This window comes from Pelodiscus sinensis, chromosome 7 (assembly GCF_052426305.1).
Source record: "Pelodiscus sinensis isolate ZL-2025 chromosome 7, ASM5242630v1, whole genome shotgun sequence".
Taxonomy (NCBI): Eukaryota; Metazoa; Chordata; order Testudines; family Trionychidae; genus Pelodiscus; species Pelodiscus sinensis.
In genome coordinates, this window is record NC_143058.1 from 31,078,823 (window position 1) to 31,105,497 (window position 26,675).

At 40.5% G+C, this 26,675-nt stretch overlaps 1 protein-coding gene and 1 pseudogene across 3 annotated transcripts in view; both read left to right on the forward strand.

The window, feature by feature from the left end:
- The window catches only part of GALNT13 (polypeptide N-acetylgalactosaminyltransferase 13), a 344,283-nt gene that overhangs the window by 52,973 nt on the left and 264,635 nt on the right, over positions 1-26,675 (forward strand). The gene's annotated exons all lie outside the window — the stretch shown is intronic.
- Positions 20,276-22,817, forward strand: LOC149524050 (uncharacterized; annotated as a pseudogene).

Below are 26,675 nucleotides of genomic sequence, written 5' to 3' on the forward strand. Positions count from 1 at the left end.
AACCTACACATCCTGTCTCAACCCAGCAGGGGTACGGCTAGACTGCAGGAGTTTTTCAGAATTCTGGAGATCCCAGAAAAACTCTTTTGCACCCAGGGATGCATTTGTTCTTCTGCTTCTTTTAGTGGAAAAGCAAACATGATCTTTCAGTCACCCCTATATTCCTCTTTCTATGAGGATTAAGGGGGCTTCCAAAAGAAGGGGGTTTTCTGATATTTGTCTAGTCTAGCTAGGCCAAATATTGGAAAAACCTCTTCCTACAGAAGAATTGGGAAAAAAACCAGCAGTGTAAGGGTTGAGGTTAGCAAGTGATGGAGAGGAGGAGAATAGAGAGGGCGAGGCTTCAAGGAAGGGCTGGAGCGGTAGATCTTGGCTTGTTCTGTCATTTAAAAAGTGATCTTGGGTGTAAAAAGGTTGGAGACCACTGGACTGGAGAGTGAGGTCATTTTACATTTTTGGGTACCCATTTTAAGTAATTTAAAAGAGGCCAAATTGGGGGGGGGGGTGAGTATTCTGAAAATTGTATCAGTTCAGTTTACTATTATTTTTGAAAATTTTGACTTGCACTTTGTTTTTTAGATGTCAGTTAAGATTATGAAGTATTTATTGTGTAGAAAACTTAATGGGAACAGTATTGCAGTTTATATGACCCAATAAGTAGAGTCCTTCACAGATGAAAAATTTGTATTCAGATCCATATCCATATGTACAAAAATGAACTTTGGCTATCCACATCTGCAGCTATCCATGGATTTGCAGGGCTCTATCTATAAGCACAGCATGCACTTAGCCCTGCCTTTCACATGGGAATGTTGTTAACTTTAATAATGTTACTCTGAACATATAGCAAGGATTGTTACACTATTAGTGGGTTTTAACATATTTAAGAGTATAGAAATGAACAGCAAAGGGGAAAATTAATGAGCATTCAGATATACACTCAGCTCATATAATAAACCTATTATCCTGCTTCTACTTTCTTTATGGATAGACTCTGGAGAATTGCATTGAACGTTTTTTGTTCCCAAAGGCTCTCATATGTAGGGTTTTTCAGAGATCATTCCAATTCTCTGTTATATTCATCATTCAAATGAGGCCATTAAAGGAGGATGTGACCTATCAAAGACTCAGATGTCATCTCTGTGTGTACAATGCCTTGTACAGATCTGCCCTAGGTAGCAGTGTCTTTGTGATGGGATTGAATAAAGTTTGATCCAGATAAGATCCAGGAGGGCAGGGGAAACTTGTTGATGAGCTAACTGAACCTGAAAAGATGACTTCTCAGTATCTGTTTCCAGTAGTCAGTGGAACGCAGCCTTCAGGTAGTGCTCTCAGAAATGCAGATAGATGCGGTGACCAGGATTATTGTTTCTAAATGGAAAAATTTGAAAGACACTTGTTTTATGGGATTTCAGCAGCTCTTTCATCCCATTATCAGTGGAATGTTTCAAAGAAGTCCTAGAAAATTTCCTCTTAATTCTGTTTGTCCTTCGTTCTTATCTTGCACAGGTTCTCTCTAATCCATTCAGTTGTCCTTGGTAATTGTGGTGAGGAATTATGCTGCTTAAGGATAGAGTTCTGTGATGATTTTCCTTTTCTTTTTTTCATTCTGTGTCAAGGTCCAGTTTCTACAGAGGAAAACTGAATCTGTCTTTCAGTTTTCTTTTTAAGGCTCACCAGTGCACCTGTTTTTCTCTTCCAGGCATCTTTGGTCTAACAATAAACTGACCAGAGGAGTAGATCACATTTGTACTTGTCCATTTACATTTAGTTCTCCATTCTGTCTTCCACAGTGATCTGAAATGTAATAAATTTGTTAGCCTGAGTGATTGAGACATAGTACGTTTTCTGTTGGGTTCTGAAGAGCTCTTCAATAAATTTTTCATTTGAATTGGCTCTCTGCATTCCTGTGTTGTGCATAAATCTTATGAATTAAATGTAAGAGACTTAAAAACGTTGCTAATGAAATGCACTATACTAACTCTGTAGGATGAACTTGTTTCCAAAATGGTAAAGGGGGCAGCTGCATGACGTTCTTTTCTATGTCCACCCAAGTACCATTGCATTTCTGAGACATCACTGTAAAGGACTAAAGGGGGGACTCACTTCATTCTCTGTGCCTATTAAGTTCTTTGCTTGCTCTTGTTAAATTTTTGTAGTACAACAGCTATGCAAGATAAGAAGAGAAGCAGGACAGTTTCTAATGTGTGAATTTTACAATCTGAACATGTTAAGAACACAATGAAATGATTTACTATTGTGGGAGGCAGATGGAGGAATAATGCTATTTGGAGAATGTGATTTTTCCCATGGAGCCCCAGTTGCATAAAATGTCATGTTTAACATTTGTATACATACCTAGTTATTTTCTGTAATTAATGTTTTACTGTTATTGAAGGTCTTTCTTGGAAAAATGCTTCATGGAAAGGTTTGAATTACTACTGTAATAGAGTGGTGTACAAGTGTGAGATTATTCCAAATATTATTGAATGCATGGAGAAATTAACAGAGTCAGAGTAAGGAAAGGTTAAAAGGGGCGCAGTTAGAAAGAAAGCTTGAGTGGAGAAAAAGGAGCAAGAGGAAATGGGGAAAAAACAAGAACAGAGATACTAGTATGAAGTAAGTTGTGAATTATTTACAGATACTGCCAATTTGTACTGTTTTTGTAATGTTGTATATCCATTGGTTTTGGGTAAAAACCACCAACTCACTTCATATAAAGAAATGACTAGCCTATCTCTGATTTATTATTCAGGTGTTTTTTATCTTAATTGCCTGAAAGATGCCATATTCCATTGCCAATTTCCTGAGCCACCCAGTCCTGAATCAAGACTAGAAGGTATTGGCCTGCACCTGTAGGGGAGTGAGTGCTACATACACTTTAATACAGATACTCATAAAGAGTAATTTTGCAAACCTTTTTGAATAACCATGATGTTGAGTACTGACTTTTACTCTGTTTTATCAAATCATTATTAGCAAAATCACTTATGCTTATGGATAGTTCTTCCTTTTTTATTTTTATTTTTTTTACTTTGAAGGATGGTTAATTACTCTCTGCTTGACTGACTAGAGTAAAGTGGTATCATCTCTGCTTGATGGCATTCTTTCAAGCTGATACCAAACTCTTAACAAATACATGCTGGTAGAAATTAACAATATCATCTTTATCATATTTCACTGACATTTGCAAGAGCAAATGAATTTTCAGCATTTATCCATTTAGGCAAGTGTAACAGTAAGCATCAAAGTGACAGGCTTATAGAAAAGCTGTTACACTGTTGAATAAAATGTTATGGTCCGTTTACAAGGATGACAACATACTATCCTCATCCTAGTAAATAAACTCAGTTATATGGGCTCAGATATTGATCTGTTTGCAATACAAGGATTTAATACATTCAACATTTTTTGTATAGTCAGAAATGTCCAGGACATGTTCTGCTGAAGTGTTTATATTGTGTAGTACTTTTCAGTGTATTGAGCTAAATTCTCTAAATTCTGGTCTTAGTGATGATGGTGTAAATCTGGAACAACATTACTGAAGAAATAACAAAATACAGTATCACTTATTCTCAGCTTATTTAAGTATCAGAAATAGCTAAAAATGCTTTTACTCTTTGGCACTTGGCAAGAAAACAGTGATGTTTTCTTTTGGATATAGACAGTGTTAGATGCCTTTGTCATCTCAAAGCTGGATTACTCTAATGTGCTCTACATGGGGGCTACACTTCCAGGCCATCTAGAGTTAGCACCTGTTCATCTAGTAAACAGCTTCTGTGATGAGGAATATATTATGTTTGCGACCTGCACTTTTGATAATTTGATATCTAGATGAAGTTTAAGAGATGGATTTTTAACCTATTATGAAGACTCTGAAAGTTTGAGCATTTCCCTTTCTAGAGATCACTTCTCCCCATGTGTGATTGATTATTTGATAGTTGAGATCCACTAAAACCCTAAAGCTCACAGCACTTGTCTTTATTCTTAGTCTGCTAATCCTCAGATTTAATTACATAAAGATATAACATAAAATTCCCCTCTTTTATAAGGCTTTTCCAGAAGTAGGAGGCTGCTATTTAATAAGCTCCTGGAATGAATGATTGGGTGAGTCTTTCATTGACATTGATTGATGTGTTAATAATGATTTTGAACCTTGTGCACTCAGTCCATTGTAAAATATATAAATAAAAATACATTGCAGCACTTGTCAGGTAATTAGTTACTTAATTTTATAGAAGTTTAGGGCAGTAGGCTTCAATGATATTTTAATTTAGAACATTCATTAATGATTTGGAGTGCAAAAGTGCACCATGCTGAAAACAAATATTATCCCTGCAATCTTTTAACATATGCTCTTTTCTCCTGGGAACATAATCTTATTCTGCACAGATGGCAACCTCCTGAAGAGAGTATTTACCTTGTTCTTCTGAGTTACAGTTCAGAAGGTATAGTCTACCAAATTGTACTTTTTTGTAGAGAAATTTCTTAAGGTTTGTTTTTTGTACTTATTTTTCTATTCCAGATTTTTATGTTGATTTCATTTTCATTATTCTATCTTAAGCCCCAATCCCTACATTGGCTTATATACAGGTGTAGTCCTGTTCCTATGTGGACTCCCACTGTCTTTAATGGGACATCAACTTGTGTGTGATGTTAAGGATGTGCTTTAAATGGGAGCACATACAGAAACACAACAAAAACACCCCAAAATTCCAGGTAGTGGTATAAATTGTGAATCCCCAATATTGCGAACCCTAAGATTTCAAAATAATATTTTAGGTCTGTAATAGTTTTACTTTTCAGTTACGCTGATATTTTTGTTGTTGTTAGTTTTCAGTTCAAAAAGTCATCTGAAATCTAAAGTATGAATAAACTAAAATATTTATAAATCATTTATAGCTTAAGAAAATGAAATACACTAAATGATCTTACTGCTGGTTGTCTTCACAAGAATATAGTGTGAGATGACAGCTTTATTTAAAACCATCTCTCTTCATTGTGTGATCTTCTATTCAAGAAACCACAAATTTAAAAGAATAGAGTGGTTAGACATTTGCAGTGTGTGGAGGAGATGTATTTGTGCACTTTCTACATAGTGTAAATATCAGAGTTTGTTTTGCTTTTGAATTTTTCTCTGTATTTGCTACAATATTATGTTTAAGAAAAAATATTAAACCTATTTGAGTTGGAAGGCAGGGCAAAGAAGCCATTCTCTCATGTCTAGATTGATTTGGCAAATTGTTCATCTCAGGATCATGTAGAGATCTTTGGAACAGGTGCTCAAAACTTTTGAGTCTATTTTGTCAAAAAGTGCCTTCCCGGATGTTTTGTAGGTTTTTCTTTGCTGTTTTTAAATTCCTCATATAAATCAGAGAAATAGAGGTTGCATTACATTCTAACCTGTGCTATCTGCAGAACACCTCCCTCCTCCTCACTTGGTTAGAAATGTATTAGCACTTGAAAAACAGTATTTTAAGAGAAAAGCAAGTAATGAAAACTTTTTACAGAAACATGAGTGACTTATAGCAGCAGAGATTGTGGTGATGAATGTGGTATAAAACAGTGACCCTTACTATAATCTGTGATTGAGCATTGCAGCCAGACCCATTGACTTCGGGGGTGGGGAGTTCTATACATAAGTTCAAATGATAGTCCAGTGATTGCAAGATTAGGACTTTTGATTGTGAAGCCCAAGTTACCTTCAGATTCTCCCACTCCTGTTTATAAAAAATACACAACTGGTATGATGGGTTGTTTTTACTTCATTCAGGCTGGGTCGACACTAGGAGTTTACATCGAATTTAGCCACATATGGTTGACTTTCCAAACGATGCATTCACACTACCAAGCCTGTCTTGTCGACCTTAAGAGCCACTGAATTCAAAGTCAGGTACTCCTGATTTCACAAGGAGTAAACCTATTCCTGATCTTGCATGATTGAATTTACGGTAGTGTAGACACAGCTGGCAAAAGTTGAGGCCATTGGCCTCCGGGAGGCATCGTACAGTTCTCCGCTCCAGCCAGAACTTGTGTGTCTACCGCTTTTCAGGTGAACAGAAAAAGCTCTGACAACATTCAAATTTCATTTCCTATGTGGACAGTTGTTGTGAGCACATCTCAGAGCAAGCAGCACACCATAGCATACACTGACGTGACTTCAGAATCTTTGCAGCCTTTGAATTGGTTGAATACTTCTGCTCCCATGGGCTCCAGTTCCCAGGGGCACAGAAGAGCACCAGTGTGAAGTGTCCAGGAGATTTGGAACTCATTGAGGTGTGGGGAGATGAATCCATTTTCTTTGAGCTCTGAACCACCAAGTAGAACATAGACATTTACATGAAGTTCTCAAGCTGCCTGAGGGCTAAAGAGTATTCCAGGGGTACTCAGCAGTACCAAGTCAAAATCAAGGAGCTTAGGCAGTCCTACCACAAGATGAAGGAGGCTAATGCATGGTCTGGTGCAGCACCACACAGGTGCCACTTCTGTGAGTAGCTGGATGCCATTCGGGGGTGGGGAGGGGGGGGAAATGACCTGCTTCACAATCGTGATCGTGGAGTCTGGTCTAGACACTCCTGCTGTCAGCATGGAGGTGGTAGAGGAGGAGACTGGCCAGTCAGCAATTCATGAGAGCCAGGAGCTCCTCCTCATAGAATAGGATTGGAAGAGACTTCAGGATGTCATCGAGTCCAACCTCCTCCCTAAAGCTGGATCAACCATAACTAAATCATCCCAGCCAGGGCTTTGGCAAGCCAGGACTTAATCTCTAGGGATGGAGACTCCATCACCTCCCTAGGTAACCCATTCCAGTACTTCTCCATCCTCTTAGTAAAATAGTTTTTCCTAATATCCAACCTAGACCTCCCCCACTGCAACTTGAGACCATTCCTCCTCGTTCTGTCATCTGTTACCACCGAGAACAGCCTTTGTCCATCCTCTTTGCAATCCCCCTTCAGATACTAGAAGTCTGCTATCAAATCCCCCCTCACTCTTCTCTTCTGTAGACTAAATAAGCCCAAATCCCTCAGCCTCTCCTTGTAAGTTGTGTGCTCCGGCCTCCTAATCATTTTCATTGCCCTCCACTGGAATTTCTCCAGTGTGTTCACATCCTCTCTGTGATGTGTTCCCAGAACTGGAAGCAATACTCCAGATTTGGCCTCATCGGTGTGTAATAAAGGGGAATGATAACTTCTCTAGATCTGCTGGCAGTGCCCAGCTTCCCAAGCGTGAACATGGAGACTGGCTAAGACACCCCTGGCATCAGTGTGGTGGCAGAGGAAGAGGAGGAGGAGACTGCCATCTGGGAATCAGAGAGCCACGAGTTTCTTTTAATAGAATCATAGGATTGGAAGAGCCCTTATCGAGAACAACCCCTGCCCAAAGCAGGACCAGTCCCAACTAAATCATCTCAGCCCAGGCTTTCTTAGCTACAAGAGCACACTGTTGACTCATATCCAGCTTCTCATCCAAACTGTTGCTTTGCCAGTTGGTCCCCAGCCTGTAATAGTGCTTGGGATTCTTCCATCCCAAGTGCGGGGCTCTGCAATTCTCCTTGTTGAATCTTATCAGATTTCTCTTGGCCCAATCCTCCAATTTGTCTAGGTTACATTGGATGGTAGGGTTAGGGTCCAGAGTGTCTACCTCTCCCCTAGCCTGGTGTCATCTGCAAACTTGCTATGGGTACAATCCATCCCCTTATCCAGGTCATTTAATAAACATGCTGAACAAAACTGGTCCCCGAACCGACCCCTGAGGCACTTCTCTTGACACTGACCGCCAACCAGACATTGAGCCATTGATCACTACCCACTGAATCAAACAATCTAGCCAGATTTCAATCCACCTTACCGTCGATTTATCCAGTCCATGCTTCTTTAACTTGCTGGAAATAATACAGTTGGAGACTATATCAAAAGCTTTGCTAATGTCAAGATATATCACATCCCCCACCATCCCCATATCCACAAAGCCAGTTACCTTATGATAAAAGGCTATCAGGTTGGACAGGCATGATTTGCTCTTGTTGAATCCATGTTGACTATTCCTGATCAGTTTCCTCTCTTCCAAGTGCTTCAAAATAGATTTCTTGAGAATCCCCTCAATGATTTTTCTGGGAACTCAGGTGAGGCTGTCCAGTCTGTAGTTCTCTGCATTGTCCTTCGTTCCTTTTTTTAAAGATGAGCACTACATTTTCCTTTTTCCAATTGTCTGGGACCTCCCCATGATTGTGAGTTTTCAAAGATAATGGTCAATGGCTCTGCAATCACATCAGCCAACTCCCTGAACACCATTGGATGCATTGGATCCGGCCCCATGGATTTGTGTCTGTCTAGCTTTTCTCCACCAAGGGCTGCCCACCTCTTTCTCATACTGTGTTGCCTCATGCAGTAGTCTGTGAGCCTACCTTGTCTGTGAAGACAGGCAAAAGAAGCATTGACAGCTTTTCCCACATCATCTGTCACTAGTTGTATGTCTACACAGCAGCGTTATTTTGGAATAACTGATGTTGTTCTGAAATAACAAAGCCCACCTACACATCAAGCCATTATTCTGAAATGATGGCAAGCTAGAGGACTTCATACTCTGACTCCTGTAACCCTCATTGTACAAGCAGTAAGGGTAGTTGAAGGAAGAGTGTTCTTCCTTCAACTTCCTGCTGTGTAGACAGTGCTAAAAGCAGAATTAAGCTATTTCGACTTCAGCTATGCAATCGACGTAGCTGAAGTTGCGTAGCTTAATTTTACTTTTTCCATTCTGTGTAGATATGCCCTAGGTTACCTCCCTCCTCCAGTAAGGGTCCCATTTCTTCTCTGACCACTCTTATTGCTCATGTACCTGTAGAAACCTTTCTTTTTACCCTTCACATCCCTTGCTAGCTGCAATTCCAATTGTGCTTTGGTCTTCATGATTACACCCCTGCATGCTCAAACAATAATATTTATACTCTTCCCTATTTATCTGTCCAAGTTTCCACTTCTTGTAAGCTTCCTTTTTCTGTTTAAGCTTGCCTCACTGCTAAGCCAAGCTGGTCATGTACCATATTTTGCTTTTCCTACTGCACATCCAGAATAGTTTGTTCCTTTGCCTTCAATAAGGTTTCTTTAAAATACTGCCAGGTCTCCTGGATTCCTTTCCCCTTCATGTTGTTATCCCAGCGGATCCTGCCCATCAGTTCCCTGTGGGAGTCAAGGTCATCTTCTCTGAAGTTCAGGATTTGTATTTTGCTGCTCTCCTTTCTTCCTTTGGTCAGGATCCTGAAATTGACCATCTCATGATCACTAATTCCCAGATTGCCACCCACATATACTTCCCCTACTAATTCCTCCCTGTTTGTTTCCTCCTAAACTTATCCTTTCAATTTCCAAAGGCATATTCAGCCACCATTGTGAATTTGCTCAGCCTGTTAAACAACTCCTTGCTGGGGTTGAGGCTACCCGTGTACGGCTTCATGAGCCATAGGAGCAAGGGCTAGGTTGGATCACCAAGGATTACAGTTGGCATTTCCACCTCTTTGATTCTAATTTAACTATCTGGGGAAAAAGTTCCACGGGTATCATTCTGAAGAGGTAGAAGTTCCTAAAGATGCACACATCATGCGACTTTCCTGACCATCCCAGGTTGATGTTGGTGAAACAGAACTTGTAATTCACCAGCACCTGCAGCACCATGGAGAAGTACCCCTTGCAGCTGATGTACTCTGTGACAAGATGGTCAGGGGCCAAGAAGAGGGTGTGTGTTCCATCTATCACCCCATTGCAGTTAGGGAAGCCCATCACAGCAAAGCCATCCACTATGGTATCTGTTTCCCAGAGTCACAACCCTCCATAGCAGAATGGTATTGAATGCCTTGGCTATTTGTATGACAACAGCCCCCACTTTAGATTTCCCCACTCTGAACTGATTCCTGACTGGCTGGTAGCTGTCTGGCATTGCTAGCTTCCATAGGGCTATTGCCACATGCTTCTCCAAGGTCAGAGTGTGTCTCAATCAGATATGCCACAGGATTAACTGGTGACTGGTGGCTGTGCTTGCATCAGCATCATTGCTTGCATGAGCAGTGACTTCATGCCAAGCCATGATTCATTCTCCTTGCGGAGCAACATAGATATGCTCTTGAAGTAGTGCACCATTAGGTGCGCCACGGCACACATCCTGCTGTAGACCAGGATGCATGCTCGCACTGCTTTGGCATCTATGTGGGATACCAGAGCACAAAGAGTTTTGAGCACACTACTTCCCATTGATCTCATGCAAGGGGGGAGGGATTAGATGAGTGCATTATGGGATGCTAAAAACATAAGCCCATAACCACATACGGCAGAGTTTTGTCCCAGTGGGCATTGGGAGCATAGCCAAGAATGCAAATCTACCCATGGTGCATTGCTCTGAGTCGACAGTAGGCTCCTTGATGGGGACATGCATCTTCGGACTATATTAGATTCTTCCCTACAATGAGAACATAGGTCTTTGACTTTGCAAAATCGGGTGGCGATAAAACTACCTTATTAGATTCAACTTTTACCTTGTAGTGTAGACGTGGCTTCGGTATTCTTAACTACTCTACTATACTGAGGTTTTATTTTCTAATGTTAACACTTGAGAATGGTCTTGGACAGGATTTAAGAAACAAAATCACACTTTGGAAACCTTAGGAACAGTAAGAGAAAAAATAAGCTAGTGAGATGATGGTATAGCATTGTTACATGTGATATGTTGCATTGTCATCTTCCAATTTCACACTGCCAAAGAAGTGTTTGTTGCTTTTCTCTCTTCTGCAGTAACATCTGTCATTCAACAGTCTTGGGAAACCTTAAAATAAGTGTTAATGAAGCTTACCAGTGAAAAAACACACTTTGACTTTTACTTCAAAATTATGTACACTATGGAATTTAAAATTATAATTACACGTGCACCATAATTGAAGATTTTAAGCTCTAGACATTCCATGATTACCAAATATGACAAGCTAAATGAGCTTTCATTTGCATAATAAGGAACTCGAAAAGAATCTCAGTGAAATGTATTCTAATGTCATCGTTCTTGTCCTTGGGATTCTATTCTGTTCTTTTTTTTAAAAAAAAATAAATCAATCAACCTTTAAATGTCCAATTACCATATAATAACAAGGATATATGTTGGTATCTTGATCTCTTTGCAATCTGCTAGCTAGTAGAAGCATTTTACAGAAAAGTGTCATCTACTTTGAATATTTAGTAATAGGAAAAAAAATCATTCTCTTTTTTGAGGGGGAAAGATTAGGGTAGAAAGAATAGTAAAACTAAATGTTGTATGATACTATATGGGATCAATAAAGTTCACATTAACTTGCATATATCAGTCTTGTATGATTGTACATGTCACTTTTAATTTCAAAGTTTTCAATGTAAAAGACTTCTTCACGGAAATCCTTTTGAATTCTGATTTGTATTCCTGTGGAATAAAGCTTTTAAAAGCTCAATGAATTATCCAATACATAAAAAGTAATTTGTGGTTAAGAATGTTTTGTGTAAAAGTAGTTTTCTTAGGTTCTTCTGACTTTGTATATCTTTTTAAATATGAATACTCTAAAACAATATATGTAGTCGTCATAAATTCTCTTTGCATACTTTTTATTAAATTAGGAAAAATTGTCATTTGAAAATGAAATATACTACAATATAGTTGACTCTTTTTGCAGTAGGGTTCATGCCACTGTATGTGACACTGGAGCAGGATCAGAGCCTAGTGAGCAAGTTGGTAACAATAAGCTCTTAATAACAATAAATGTTGATATATGTACCAATGTAATTTTAAGTGAATTTTCTCACAACCTTTTCTTTAAAAAAATGTCAGCTGGCAAAACTGGTATAACCCTACTTTGGTCAAATACATTTTTAATTGTAACACAATCCGTTTCCTTTACCCATATGTTGATGGTGACTTCATGGGTATAATTATGGAAAGGTCCTCTGCTTAAATCTTGGCAGAAACCTACTGGCAGGAAGTATGGTGTTATCTGTCTATTTCAGAAGCAGCCGTTTCCTCCCCTGAGTTCTTGTTAATTACACGCTCCACAGCTGATCTACTTTCCAAGTATATTTAGTTTTGTTTTTGGAAATCTATCGATTTGGGCAGAGTAAGTGAGAGAAGACAGAAAACATGATTATGCCCTTTGGAGAAGTCCCTATGCATGCACTGTAAGGGTATGTCCACATTAGAGTCGTGAGGTATGGTTCTGGCTTCTCACAGGGTCGCTAGTGCCTAAAAATAGCAGTGTGTCCATGGCAACTCAGACTACCCGGTGAGTAAGTACCAAAAGGGTTGGGAAGTATTGGGCAGCTTTCTCATGTGGCTGAGCTGCTATCAGAGCCACACTGCTGTCTTTAGGCACTAGCTCAAGCAGAACTAGCATAGCTACATCCTACACAGGCTAGGAATCACGTACCCAGCTCAGATGCAGATGTAGTGTAAGCATCGTCCACTCCTGTACAAAACAGGGATGACTTCTGTACTCCATTTCTTTCTGCTTACTTGAACTAAGACTTCAGTTACATTCTCCTAATTGACACAGATGTAATACTGGTCTTAGGTGTGAACACGTAGTCTGCTTTATAATTAAGAGTGGATAAGCACCTACTATACCAGTGCTGACAGAAGCTTGCTCTAAAAAGGAACTGATCTTAGAGAATGAGTCAACTCAGTTATCTATTTTTAACCATTCAAGCTAGAAATGTGATCAAGTTTGCTAGGAAAGCTTTAATTCCAGCTTTGTAGAGGAAAGGTATGAAAGCGTAATGCCAATCTGTAATAATCAGATCTGTTGTGCAATTGCCCAGGAGTTCAGCAATTGAAGAGAGCCTGGGGACCTGGCTGTTGCTACAGTAGCTCTGCCAAAAAGCATCTCTAGATTCAAATATGTTTTGATATATCCTGTGCAGGTTTCTGGGCTGGATTCTGGGATCCAGAAATTGCATGGGACACATTAAAAGCATCTCTGAATCAAAAGACACTTCTACAGCTTTCCCCAGACCAGACAGGTTCAGTCTGAGGTAGGTATGTGAATGGTTAGCTGGTTACCCTTACTAGATGATGCTTACCAGTTACGGTTAACCCTCCAGGGCTGGAGTAGCCCTCTGCCCAGAGCAGGTGGGGGGCTGCTCCAGCCCCACAGGGTGTGATGTAGGCCAAGTCACTCCAGCCTAGCTGGAGCACCACTCTGGCCTGGGTGTGGTGGGCAGGGGTGGAGCGGGCCCTACTACTCACCCCCATTTAATTGGTTAACCTGTTAAATATAATATTTAACTAGTTAATTCATTAAACAGGATTTTACATTCCTAGTCTGAGGAATAGGGTTGCCAGGTGTCTGGTTTTGAACCAGACAGTCCAGTATTTGAGCTTTCTGTTCGGGAAACAAATTGAGAAAATATAAATGTCTGGTATTTTCTAAATAAGATGTAATGTAGATTGTGATGCAATGTCAAGTGTGTTCGGTATTTTTGTTGAAACCATCTGGCAACCCTACTGAGGAAGGAGAGGAAGCTCTGTGCAGCTGCTCTGGAGCTCATCCCAGCAAGTGGGGGATGGGACTGGGCCAGCCCAGGGCTCTTCTGGGCGGGCAGGCAGAATACTTGGTGCTTCTCTGGGTGAGGAAGGGGGCTTGTGGCCCCGGGGGAGGTTAGGGGAAAGGAGGCTCATGAAGGCAGGGGTCTGGACTCGATGACCTCTCGAAGTCCCTTCCAGACCTAGTATTCTATGATATTCTATTCTATGATTTCTGCCTTGGGACCCTGAATTGCTGTTGGTGGGTCTGTCTGTGTTTCATGCCTTTTTTATTTTGGATGAAAGCTCATTTTATTCCTGTTCTCTGACTGATTTTATGTCCTTGACAAAAGGAACTGAATTAATTCTTGCTTGTACTTTTTGTAGTACTCTAAGCAGTTTCGCTACAGTACATTAACAGATGTAATTGTAATCCATCACATGGGGCAAAGTGTTCCTCACCCTTGTAAGTATGACAGATACAGTAATTTGCCTTTCTAAAGTAAAAACAATAACTGTTTCTTTTAAATTTCTCATAGAATAATTAAGCTTGGATCTTAAATATTTTCCCTACTTTGCAATATACTCTCTTGTGATGAATCATGCCCTTAATTATTTTTGAATGAGAAGTGTCTAAAGGTTATTTTTAAACACAAGATGCCTACTCATACATTTTATTAAGTTAAATGGCAGTTTGACATGAAAGGATATTCTATTTGTCTAGTATTTTAAAATGTCAATGACACTCATGTCAGGAAATTAGAATCACATGTATATTTGTATTTGCAGCGTCTGCTGTCAGCAATAGATGTTCTCTCCTTATGCCATTTGTAGACAAGTTTACCTAATATTTAAACATTTTAAATGTATAATATGCAACTACTTTGGTTACTCAGTATTATAATTTATACCTCAGAATTATACCATTTTGTTTTTCAGTCTGTCTCCTTCAATCATTGTGAACTAAGAGTGCTAGAAAAACTCACCAAAAAGCTTGTGTTCTAGGCATGCCATCTACACCTGACTTTTCTTCTCTCTCCTGCATAATTGTCTACCTTTAATTTAATGGTTCAATATTGGCATCAAGCAGCTACAGAGACCTACTTAACTACCAATATCCCCTCTAATGAATTCCCCTGAGCACTTATGCTTCCTACTCTATTCTCTGCATATATACAGAAACAAAAATGGATCCAACTATTTTCCTCCTAACTATTCTCTTTAAAGTATACAAAGTAAAATTAGGCTTTTGTAACCCATTTGCTCCATGTAGACTCATAGAATTTAAGATCAGAAGGGAGTATCACAGTCTAGTGCAGTGGTGTTCAAGCTTATTGCACCTAATCTAAGCATAACCTCATGTGGGCCAGATAGATTATACATGTTTTAATAAGATTTAGAGTCACTATAGCTACTTTAGAAAAAGCCACTTTCGAAAAAGAGCATCTAGGCTACAACCAGTATTTTTGAAAAAGCAAGCTGCTTTTTCGAAAGAGAGCACTCAGGCAGTCTGGATGTTCTCTTTCAAAAAAGCACAGTTTGCATTACATAGCACCTTTTTCAAAAGAGCACATTCGAAAAAAGGCATTATTCCTCGTAAAACAAGGTTTTCCATGGTTGGAAAAAACTGCCATGTTCTTCCGATTTACGACCACCTGTACTTACCACCAACCTCCCATTAACCCCATTATATGTATTTTTGAGTTGAGGACCATATACGTTAAGTTTTTCGAACAGCGCGAGCAGCGCGTTTAAGGGTATTTCTGACTTACAACCAAATCAAGTTAAGACCAGGTGTTCAGAACATAACCTGTTCATAAGTCAGGGACTACCTGTACTTTTGAAAGAATGCGGCAGTAGTCTAGACGCAGGGGAAGTTTTTTCGAAAAAAGGCCAGTTTTTTTGAAAAAACCCTGCGGTCTAGACACACCCTATATTTTATTTATAGTTTACATTTAGATTGTTTTGTATTTATTGTATTGTCTGTTTACAAACTTGGATAAACTAAAATGATGCTAACATTATGATAAAACTAATGAATTGGCCCTTAGAATTTTGTGTTGAAGAAGGCCGCAGGTCTTACAAAATGCTCTGGTGGGCTGTAGGTTGGGCACCCTGATCTAGTCTGAACTCTTGCCTGTAGAATCTACAGCTACAGAATCTCACCACCCACTCCTGCCATACACCCATAGTCTCTAAGTTACCAAATCCTCACATTTTGATTTAAATACTTCAGAGAATCTTCCATTTAGTCTAATTCACACCAGCCAGTGACTAATATCCAAAGCTGCAGAGGAAAGCAACCCTATCCCCACAGAGTTTTTGACAATATGACCTGGGCTAAAATTCCTTCCTGACCCTAAATATGACAATCCATTAGATCCAGAGCATGTGAGCGAGACCCACCATCTGGACACCTGGGGGAAAAATTATTTGTAGTAACTCAGTATCTCCAGCTAGTGCCCCATTTCCAGTCATTGGCAATATCTGCAATTGTGGATGGACTGTGGTTAATCTCATTGTACCATCCCCTTCATAAAATTGGCAGCCTCTGTCTTGAGAAACCAGCTCCCACTACTCTCCTTTTGGAAGGCTTTTCCAAAACTAAACCTAAGCTTATTGATGGCCAAAGCCCACACCCCTCACTCCCTCTTGCACTCCAACGCTCTGGGAGGGAGTTTTGGTGCAGGAGGAGTGAAAGCTCTGGGAGGGAGTTTGTCCCAGCTTGGAGTCTCCTACTGCACCCAAACTCTCTCCCAGAGCTTGCACTTCTCCCTCCCTCCTGCTGGGGTGGTATTGGGTGCAGGACAGGGTGAGGATGGGAAGCACTTATCCCAGGAGCTCCCAGTTGGTAGCACAGCAGGGCTCAGGTGTGTTGCCTCTGCCTGGCTCCACACTGTTCCTGGAAATGCTGAGGGATCTCAATGTGCTGCACAGCTGCTGATGTCCATAAGTACCAGTGCCATTGGCTGGCTCCCAAGCAGAGGTATCCTATCTGGGGATTATGATCGACTGGCAGAAGTTCTAGGATTTACCAGTCAATTGCAATCGACAGGCTGGTGACCATTGCTCTATTATATTTATAGAGAGCAGCTGTAACTGTCTATAGCCTTTATTTTATTTAGCTAAACAAGCCAAGCTTCTGAAGTTTTCTCTCATAGTGTAGGTTCTCTTTCTTAAATGAAGATATTTTGTTTTACTAATTATTTTAACTGGATCATTTTGCATGTAAAACATTATAAGAGGGTATTCAAGTTCTAGTCAGTGTATACAGTTCAAATTGAAACTCATTCTGTAATTGAAAGCATAAAACCTGCATTCAGTGAGGCATTGAACTGTTTTTCACATACCAGAATGGTGCAAGTCCCCAACCACGAGCCTTGGCGGAAGTTTGAGGGCTGGATGAAAAGGTTCAATGGGCCAGATGTGGTCTATGGGTCGTAATTTGCCCACTCTTGCTCCAACTACTTTATCATAATTTGTGTCTCCTTGTATAATGGCCTTGATCACTTTAACAAGTAGTAAATAGTGTCATAAATTTTACATAGGAGAAGGGAGGTTAAATAAATGGCAACATGAACAAACCATCCCAATGTACAGTAAGAAAAGCAAATGTGGTAGGTGACCAGCTTGGCTTAGAAGTGAAATCTTTGGTGAGCTTAAACACAAAAAGGTAGTTTACAAGAAGTGGAAACTTGGACAGATGAGCAGGGAGGAGTATAAATATATTTCTTGAGAATGCTGGGGAGTTATCAGGAAGGCGTAAGCTCAATTGGAATTACAGCTACCAAGGCATGTGAAGGGTAACAAAAAAGGTTTCTACAGGCATGTTAGCAATAAGAATGTGATCAGGGAGGGTGTAGGACCTTTAGTTGATGATGGAAGTAATCTAGTGACAGATGATGTGGGAAAAGCTGAAGTATTCAATGCTTTTTTGCCTCTGTCTTCACAGACTACTGCACTATGCAACGCAGTAAGAGAACGAGGTGAGCAGCCCTCGGTGGTGAAAGAACAGGTTAAGAACGATTTAGAAAAGCTTAACATACACAAATCCATGGGTCTGGTTTTAATGCATCTGAGGGTACTGAGGGATTTGGCAGATGTCATTGCAGAGCCTTTGGCCATTATCTTTGAAAACTCGTGGAGATCAGGGGGGTCCCAGTTAATTGGAAAAAGGCAAATGTAGAGCCCATCCTTAAAAGGGGGAAGAAGGACAATCTAGGGAATTATAGACTGGTAAGCCTCACCTGAATCCCCAGAAAAATCATGGATCCTCAAAGAAATCATTTTGAAGCACTAGGAAGAGGGGAAAGTCATTAGGAATAGTCAACATGGATTCACCAAGGGCAAGTTATTCCTGATCAACCTGATTAGCTTCTATGATGAGATACAGGGACTCCGGCACTTATGACCTAATTGGTTCCTGGAGAACCGTCGTAAGTCAAGCTGTCGTAGGTTGAACCCTTATTTCCCATAGACGCAAAGTTATAAATGGCGGTTCCATTCCTGGAAACCCATTTCATACCCTAAAAATACCAAAATTGACTACAGAAATGGAAGAAAAATTAAACTAAATAGTTCAAATAATGCACAAAAATAACTAAAAAGTGAAGACTGGTGTGGCGGAGATGTGTATAGTTCAAGCAGCAGCTGCAGACGGGTGACTCTGACTAACTTTGTTTTCTGTTTTGGGATGACGTGTGGAGTCTGCGTCATACACCATCATAAATGCGAGCTGAGGATGTGAATTTGGGGGGTTTAGGAGCTCTTTCGCAAGAAAAATATGGTCATAAATGTGGGGGTCATAAGTCGGGTGATCATAAGTCGGGGGTTGCCTGTAACTGGCTCTGTGGACATGGGGAAGTTGGTGGATGTGATAAACCTTGATTTTAGCAAAGCTTTTGATATTGTCTCCGACAATATTCCTGCCAGCAAGTTAAGGAAGTATGGATTGGATAAATGTAAGGTGGCTGGAAAGCTGGCTGGATTATTGGGCTCAATGGGTAGTGATCAATGGCTCGATGTCTGGTTGGCGGTTGGTTTCAAGCAGAGTGCCCCAAGGATTGGTTCTAGGGCTGGTTTGGTTCAACATCTTTATTAATGACTTGGATGAGGGGATGGATTTCACTCTCAGCAAGTCTGCCGATGACAGTAATCTAGAGAGAGAGGTAGATACATTGGAAGGTAGGGCTAGGGACCAGAGTGACCTAGAGAAATGGGTGGATTGGGCCAAAAGAAATCTGAAGAGGTTCATCAAGGACAAGTGCAGAGTCCTGCTCTAAAGATGGAAGAATCCCAAATACTGCTACAGGCTGGGGACCAACTGCCTAAGTAGTAGTTCAGCAGAAAAGGACCTGGAGATTACAGTGGATGAGAAGCTGAATATGGGTCAACAGTGTGCCCTTGTAGCCAAGAAGGCTAATGACATTTGGATGCATTAGGGGGAGCATTGCCAGCAGATCTAGAGAAGTGATTATGCCCCTTTATTGGGCATTGGTGAGGCCAAATCTGGAGTATTGCCTCCAGTTCTGATCCCCCCCCCCCACTATAGAAAGGATGTAGACACATTGGTGAGGGTCCAGTAGAAAGCAATCACAATGATTAGGGGGCTGGAGCACATGACCTACAGGGAGAGGCTGGGAGATTTGGGCTTTTTTAGTCTGCAGAAGACAAGAATGAGGAGGGATTTCTTAGGAGCCTTCAACTTCCTGAAGGAAGATTCCAAAGAAGATGGAGAGAGGCTGGTCTCAGTAGTGATGGATGGTAGAACAAGGAACAGTGTTCTCAAGTTGCAGTGGGGGAGGTCTAGGTTGGATATTAGGAAAAAGAATTTCACTAGGAGGGTAATGAAGTACTGGAATGGGTTATCTAGGGAGGTGCTGGCGGGGAAGATCTAGTTGGGGTAAGGTTACCATATTTGATCTTTCAAAAAAGCAGGGCTTTGGAGTGGAGCCCGGAGCAGTGGAGCTGCAGGTTTTTGCCTAGAGCTGAAGCAGAGCACAGAAAATCTTGACTGCTCCACTGCTCCAGTTTTTTTTTTTCATTTTCAATCCAAAATGAATATTTTAGCAAGTCCTAAAGGTGCCAAAAAGTATCAGATTGTATAACAATTGATATTAACATCTACTTTACCACTTTACGTAATATGTCAGTTATTCTCACTTCGGCCGAAATCAAGATTTAATGTACAGATACAAAATTACAAAGTTTTTTGGAGATACGTTTTATTAAAGAATCAGATAATTATCAGACATCCGGCAACACTGCAGACTGCTCCCACCCTTGTGCCAAGGTTAGGCGAGTATGTACTCACGTAGATTAGTTAGTTAGATTAGTATGCGTTTATTTTCAACCTTGTAATGTGTAACCTCGTTACTTCCCAACAATTAATGTTGTAGAACAGCGATAGCACATACTAATGCTACAGCACATACCAAATTTCATTGATATTTTTTGAGAGATTAATTAAAAACTTGGAAAATATTTTGAATATTTTTACTGCAGAATTTCAAATAAGAAAAACTAACTTGCAATTTATAAATAAAAATTTATATTAATGATGTATATTAAAAATACTTCTTACTTCATTAAAACTGCAAGAAACATGTTAAAATATACTTTAATAATAATTTTGTGTAAAAAGAAAATGCGATCATTTTTGTCCAGAAAATCCAAAATAAATTCAAAGTACCTTACGTGGTTAAGCTATCACAAGCAGGTACATTATAAAAAAATGTAATGCTTTTGTTCATTGCTTTTCGAAGATCATAAGAAACATTTGGATGCGGTAGCAGCACAGGAAGATTTGGCCGTGGTTTCAACAAAAAAATCAAATCTGCCCCCCATGACTGATAGCCGATTTACGGAAAAGGATCTCTATCACATCTTTTGAATTTAAAAAGCCCAAATATGGGCTTTTGGGAAAATCAAAGAAGATATCAGCAACATGCAAGGTCGAAAAGGAAATGAATGGCAAGCTCAAACTATGTAGCTTCAAGACAAGTGAAACAAGTGCCGTGAAAAGTTTCAGCCTTTGGTGGCATGTAAAACGTAACCATCCTGAAAACTATGTGGCTCTGGTTACAAAAAAGGACTAGGAAGATGAGACAAAACAGAAAGCTGACGTGGCTAAACGATGTTCATCTGGCTCTTTGAAAACTCCGGGAGAAAAGATTTTTTGCGGCGCTTCATCTGAAGAGAAACCCAAAATTGAGCAAACAAAACTTGACTCATACTTGAAGTCCTCAAAGGTTACAGTCACCATGGATGCCAATACTTTCTGTGAGGGGCTGATGGAAATGGTTTGCTTGAGTTAAACACTGCTCACTTCCTTCAGGCTAAAGAACAAAGGATTCCAAAAAATTGCAGGTGAAATGGGTTAGCAATTTCATGTTTTGACGGGGCATGATGCGGTTTGTCATTTAGTTGTCAGCACAGCTGAGTCTGGTCGCGAAAAGCTCAAGAAATCTTTGGAGCAAAAATTGTGCTACCTGAAAATGGATGCGGCAACCCGTGGAAACAGAAATTTCTTTGCAATCAAAGCTCAGTACAATGAAGAAGGAAAAGATAAAGCTGTGGTAAAAACCTTAGACATGATCGACACTGAAGGGCATCACAATTCTTCCTATGTGAAAAGTCAAGTAAAAGCTATTTTAGAAAAATTTGGGATCAGTGAAATGCGAGTGGTGAGCATCTGCATTGACAATGCAGCAAACATGACGTGTGCTGTCAAAAATTTCAGGGAGGACAATGAAACCATTTCTATCTCTGAGAACAGGGATGTGGACAGAAATGAGGCTATTTTGCCTGATGAAGGAAATAAAGGAATGGATGAAATTGAACTCAACATGGATGCTGCTGCGCAATAGGTTAATGACCCCAGCCTCATACTTCCAACATGGCTTCATGAGGATGACTCAAAAGTCCAACTGATGAGGTGTGATATTCACACTCTTCAGTTGGCAATCTGAGATGGACTGAACAAAGAACATGTGAAGAAATTTCTGGCAAAAATTCGACGAGTCGTTGTCAAACTACAAACCCCAAGTATTCAAAGTGTTCTGCTTGATCTACATGGGGTAACTCAATCATTGGATACTGTGACTCGCTGGGGTTCAACATTTGCGATGATTGATCGGCTTCTCATTTTTCTGTCTTACTGTGAATGAGTGGCTGCTGCTGGAACAAGAGAACTCAAGTTAACAAAAGCTGAATGGGACGAAGTGAAGAACCTGCAAGACCTATTGGCAAAGCCAAACCAAACAACAGTGAATCTTCAAGCTGTTGAAACCCTGGGAGTTTTAATGAAGGAATGGCGAAAACTGTCAAAATTCTTGCAAGAAAATGGACAAATTGCAGAAGGAATTCTATCCTCTATGCAGAAACGCGAAGAGAAGCTTTCAACAATATTAATTTCCTTGCTAGAGTTTGTTGACCCACAGTATCGAATTCTTCTTACCTCCAGGGAAATACCAAAGCCAAAGGTAGGGCTCCTTGATATTGCTCAACGACTTGAAAAACAAAATCTATTGCTACATTTGAACTCGGCAAAAGATGTTGAAGAAAACAAAACACAACAAAAGGAGTCGTCAACAATCGAATTTGTGGTTTCAGAAAGTTCACATGCTTCAGAAATAGCAGGCTGTTCTCAAACTTCCATCTCCACTCTGAACTTGTTCGAGCGTCCATCCCTGAGACATCTTCAACCATCACAGGGAAATGGAGATAATTCAAGTGCCAATTCTTCAGAAGATGACGACTTTGAAAAGGAATTGGATAAACAAGAAAGATGCCGGAGAGTTTCTGCGATTCATAATTGTAATGAAGCATTATTTGAGAGAAACTTTTGAGAAGATTGTGAGGCGATGGAGTCTATTGTTGGGCTAAAAGTTAAGTCTGTTTTTGAGGCCATTCACAGCTACCCACACCGTATTCAGGCTGCCTGTAGAATTGCTTCAAGCATGCCAACAACTCAAGCTAGTGTAGAGCGACTGTTTTTGGCTTTAAAGTTAATTTTAAATGATCTGCAGCAGGCTATGAAAGACGACTTGATTGCTGCAATAATTTTTTATAGATTGTATTATGAATGATTCTAGTTTGTATCATTGTTGATGACATTTAAATTGTTTTAAAACTCTGAATAAAAATATTTTTTCAAAATTACAGTATGCACTTTTTTATTTAGTTAAAATTTAATTTGAGTCGGAGCGCGGAGCGGAGTAGGAGCAGTCACTATTGGTGCCAGTGCGGAGCTGGAGCTGAGCAATTAAAAACTGTGATTTGCAGGGATGTGGAGCAAAAAGAGAACGCTATTGAGAGGGAGTGTAACTGTATCAGTATCTACCAACTCATGTTGTATTAAAAATATATATATATATGTGTGTGTGTGTGTGTGTGTGTGTGTCTATATGTAAAACACATTAGTACAACGTTGGTAGATACAGCCTGTCTCTGACTTACGAACCAGTTACGGACCAACAATTGGTTGCAACTCGGTTTGTTCATAAGTCAGACCCCATTGAGTTACATGCGACTGCGTTCGTAACTCGGGGTCTGACATTTATGATATTTTTGGTCATAACTGCAAACGGTTGTAAGTCGACCGTTCACAGCTTGGGGACCGGCTGTAGTGATGCAGATATACTCCCTCTCAGGAGTGTTCTCTTTTTTGAAAGTTTAAATATGGTAACCCTAAATTGGGGTTCATCCTACTTTGGGCAGGGGGTTGGACTCAATGACTACCTGAGGTCTCTTCCAACCCTACGATTCTATGAATAATCTGCTGCAGAAGGTGTCTAATCAGCCAATCTTTGTTACACCCCTCTGAAGCTCCTCACACTCTCCTTTATCTTGACTCTAAATTGTTTTGTCTCACAAACATTTTCACCTCTCCAATTACATTCATGAGGTGTGGCATTTACTAGAGTTTTTACCTTGAGTTAATTGACTGCCAATAAAATTGAGGCATTTGATACTTAGGAAAGTCTTGGCTAGACACTATGTCAAACATTTGTTCCAACCTATGAAATCAGCATGGTGTTTTTTAGAAATCAGCATAGTGTAAAATATAGATATTTATTGCTTTTGTCAAGCATTTCAGGATTAGGGCACTTTGTCCTGGCTGGAGCAGCCCCTGCCCATGGCAGGTCCTCCAGCTCGGCAGGAGTAGCCCCTGCCTGCAGCGAGTCTAGCCAGGCCCTGGCCCCTAGCCCATCCCCATTTATGTGATTAACCGGTTTATACATAGTATTTAACCTGTTAACTGATTAAATGGGAATTTACATCCCTACTTTTGTTCCTGTGACATATCCACATATGATATGAAATACTGTATTTTAGCTCATAGCTAAACATTCACATCCAAAGACCCTGAATATAGAATTTGTTTCTCCTGTGGATTCAACAGTGTCTGAATTTACTATCTTTATGGCATATAGTGCAAAGCATTTACTGAAGGAAGGGACCCTGAACAGGAATTTTAGCTAGCTTAAGTTAGCTAGCTGGGTTTAGCAGCAGAGGAGAGCAGGGAGGTTGCTTTTTCTTTAGCTTACAAGGAAAAATTTAATATGAGAGGGGAAAAATGCCAGCATCACTACTAGCTCTTCCTCTTTCTGCATGTATGGAAACCCTGGCCAGATAGGTATCTTGACCATGAAAGCTTCTATACATGGCCTGATCTTTTGGGGAATGTGGCCTGCCTTTTGCTCTTGAAGGATGGGGGAATCACCTAGTATGAAAGGTGTCTGTAAGTGGAATACCTCAGGAAGAAGGAGTTGGCTTGTCTGTGTAATATCTAGGACCATGAGGATCTCATTGACAGGATGCACATGGAAGATGCTAGTCAACTTCAACAGGCTACAGTGGAGCCAAAGGAGGAAAAGAGAACAATTTGCTCCACAATGAGGAGACCTCAAGCAGGAGGGATTGTGGCACTGCTACCCTTACTTCTGTGCTGCTGCTTGTGCTGGCATTGCCTTCAGAGCTGAGCGGATTGAGAGCCATGGCTGCTGGCCAGCAGCCCAGCTCTGAAGCCAAAGCTACAGCCAGCAACTGCACAGAAGTAAGGATTGCATGGCTGGTGAGTTAACTCTACCTTAGAATGCAGCAGCACAAAAAATCAAGGTGGCATAGTACGGTATTGCTATTCTTACTTCTGCTCTGCTGCTGGCAGGACACTGCCTTCAGAGGTGAGTGCCTCTCCAGTAGCCATAACTCTCTGGCTGCCCAGCACTGAAGGCAGTGCAGAAGTAAGGGTGGCAATACCATAACCCCTTAAAACAAGCATGTGACCACTCCACAATTTCATTTTGGGTCAGAACCCTCAACTGGTGAAATATTGGTCTCCCCTGTGAAATCTGTATGATATAGGGTGAAAGCACACAAAAGACCAACCCAACAGCTCTCTCTCTAGCTCTTCCATAGTCACACATAAAAGAAAAAATATTTCAGCTTGTCTCATAAGTACCGTCATTCAATCTCTTTACCATGAAAGTTGAACTTACAAATATAGAATTATTTCTTTGTACATAATTGCACTCAAAAATAAAACACAGTAAAACTTTAGAGCCTTCAAATCCATAAAGTTCTTGCTGTGGATATGGAAAGATTTTTACCTCAGGATTTTGGCATTCAGTAGAAGAGTGAATTCTTCAGGAGGCTTGTTTTCTCTCCTGCTGCTTCTGGGTTAGCCTTTATTACATATACCATTTTATATGTGTTTCCTTTAGGGGAGGCTTGGCTTATTGAAGGGATAAGAATTTTTTTTTATTTCAGAAAGTCAGTATTCCTGGAGATAAGAAAAGAATGACTAGTGGAGTAAAAATTTGAATTCTTGACGCTGCTCTTGTGTTGGGTTTCTGAGCTTGCTTCTTGTCTGAAGAGGTTTCATCTCAGAAATCTGTATTCAGTGTTTGGAAGGAGAGGAAACAAGCAGCAACGTATGCAGGAGCATGGTGGCTTCTGGTACTGTGCTCTGCAGGCTTGCCTTCTTTTACTGTTCTAGGTGAGCTTCCTTCAGTTGAATGAGCCTTTGTTTGCAAAGGAAGGTGGATTTCACCTCTGGAATTTGGGCCCGCCACGGGCAGAGGCTGCTTCATGGCAGCTCCTCCTCCGCCCCTCCCTCCACACTGCTGCCTCTGCTAGAGGCGGGCATATGCTGGTGGCACCACAGAGCCGGTGCTGAGGGAAACCGGCTTTTCAGCAAGTGAGCTCCCCCCTGCATCGGCTCCTGCTCCCCCCACTTGCTGCCTCTGATACAGAGGCAGCAAGAGGGGGGGACGACAAAATATGAGTAGTTGACTAGAATAACAGATAAGCCTAGACTTATCGGTTAATCATTTAATCAACTACTCATTGACGTCCCTGCTGGGGACCAGACAGCACTGGGTACCAGTGCTTTAATTTCAGCCACGTATGGGCCAGTACTGGTGACCGCTTCTTGCCAGTATGCAGTACCAGCCCGTACCAACGTGCTTGCACCTGTGAGCGGCATGAAGATCCCAACTCTGCTGAAGCCAGAATATGAGCCACTTTCTCTCCTGTCTATTTCTCTGCCCTTTGGAGGTGGACTGGGTTACTGTATCTGAACAGATTCTGTTGGATTCATCTGCAAGATGATGCCTCCCTTCCCACCCAGACATATGTGTTTAAAAAAATTAGCATATTAATTTTGTTTTCAGTTAATTGCCTGTGATTAATTGACAATTGTAGTTTTCACTTAACCCATAACAAGATTTCACCCAGCTCAAAACATCATTTTAAGATGTCTTCTAGAAAATATGCTTGTGAGGTAATAAATATTTAGAACATGAACTCACTGCAGATTCTAGTTATAATAGTGCTAGTTTTAAAGGGAACTCCTGATTTTTAAAGGATGTATTGCTGAAGAGAATTAATGGGAAAGCACTACATTTCAAATGTCATCTTAAAAATAATCTAGGCTGTTTCTTCACTGTTAACAAGAGAAATATCTACATGCTATATTAACAGTGGAGCAACAGTTCAGAAAAATGTTTAGGATTGTTTTGTCAGTCTCCAGGGTCTTCATTTATCTTGCTCTTCAGGGCAAACATTTCAATTTATAGGTTTGTTAGAGACTTGGAAGTCAGATTAGCTCTGTATCTGTTGCCAAGTATTATGAGATGTCCAGTTTCCTCCCC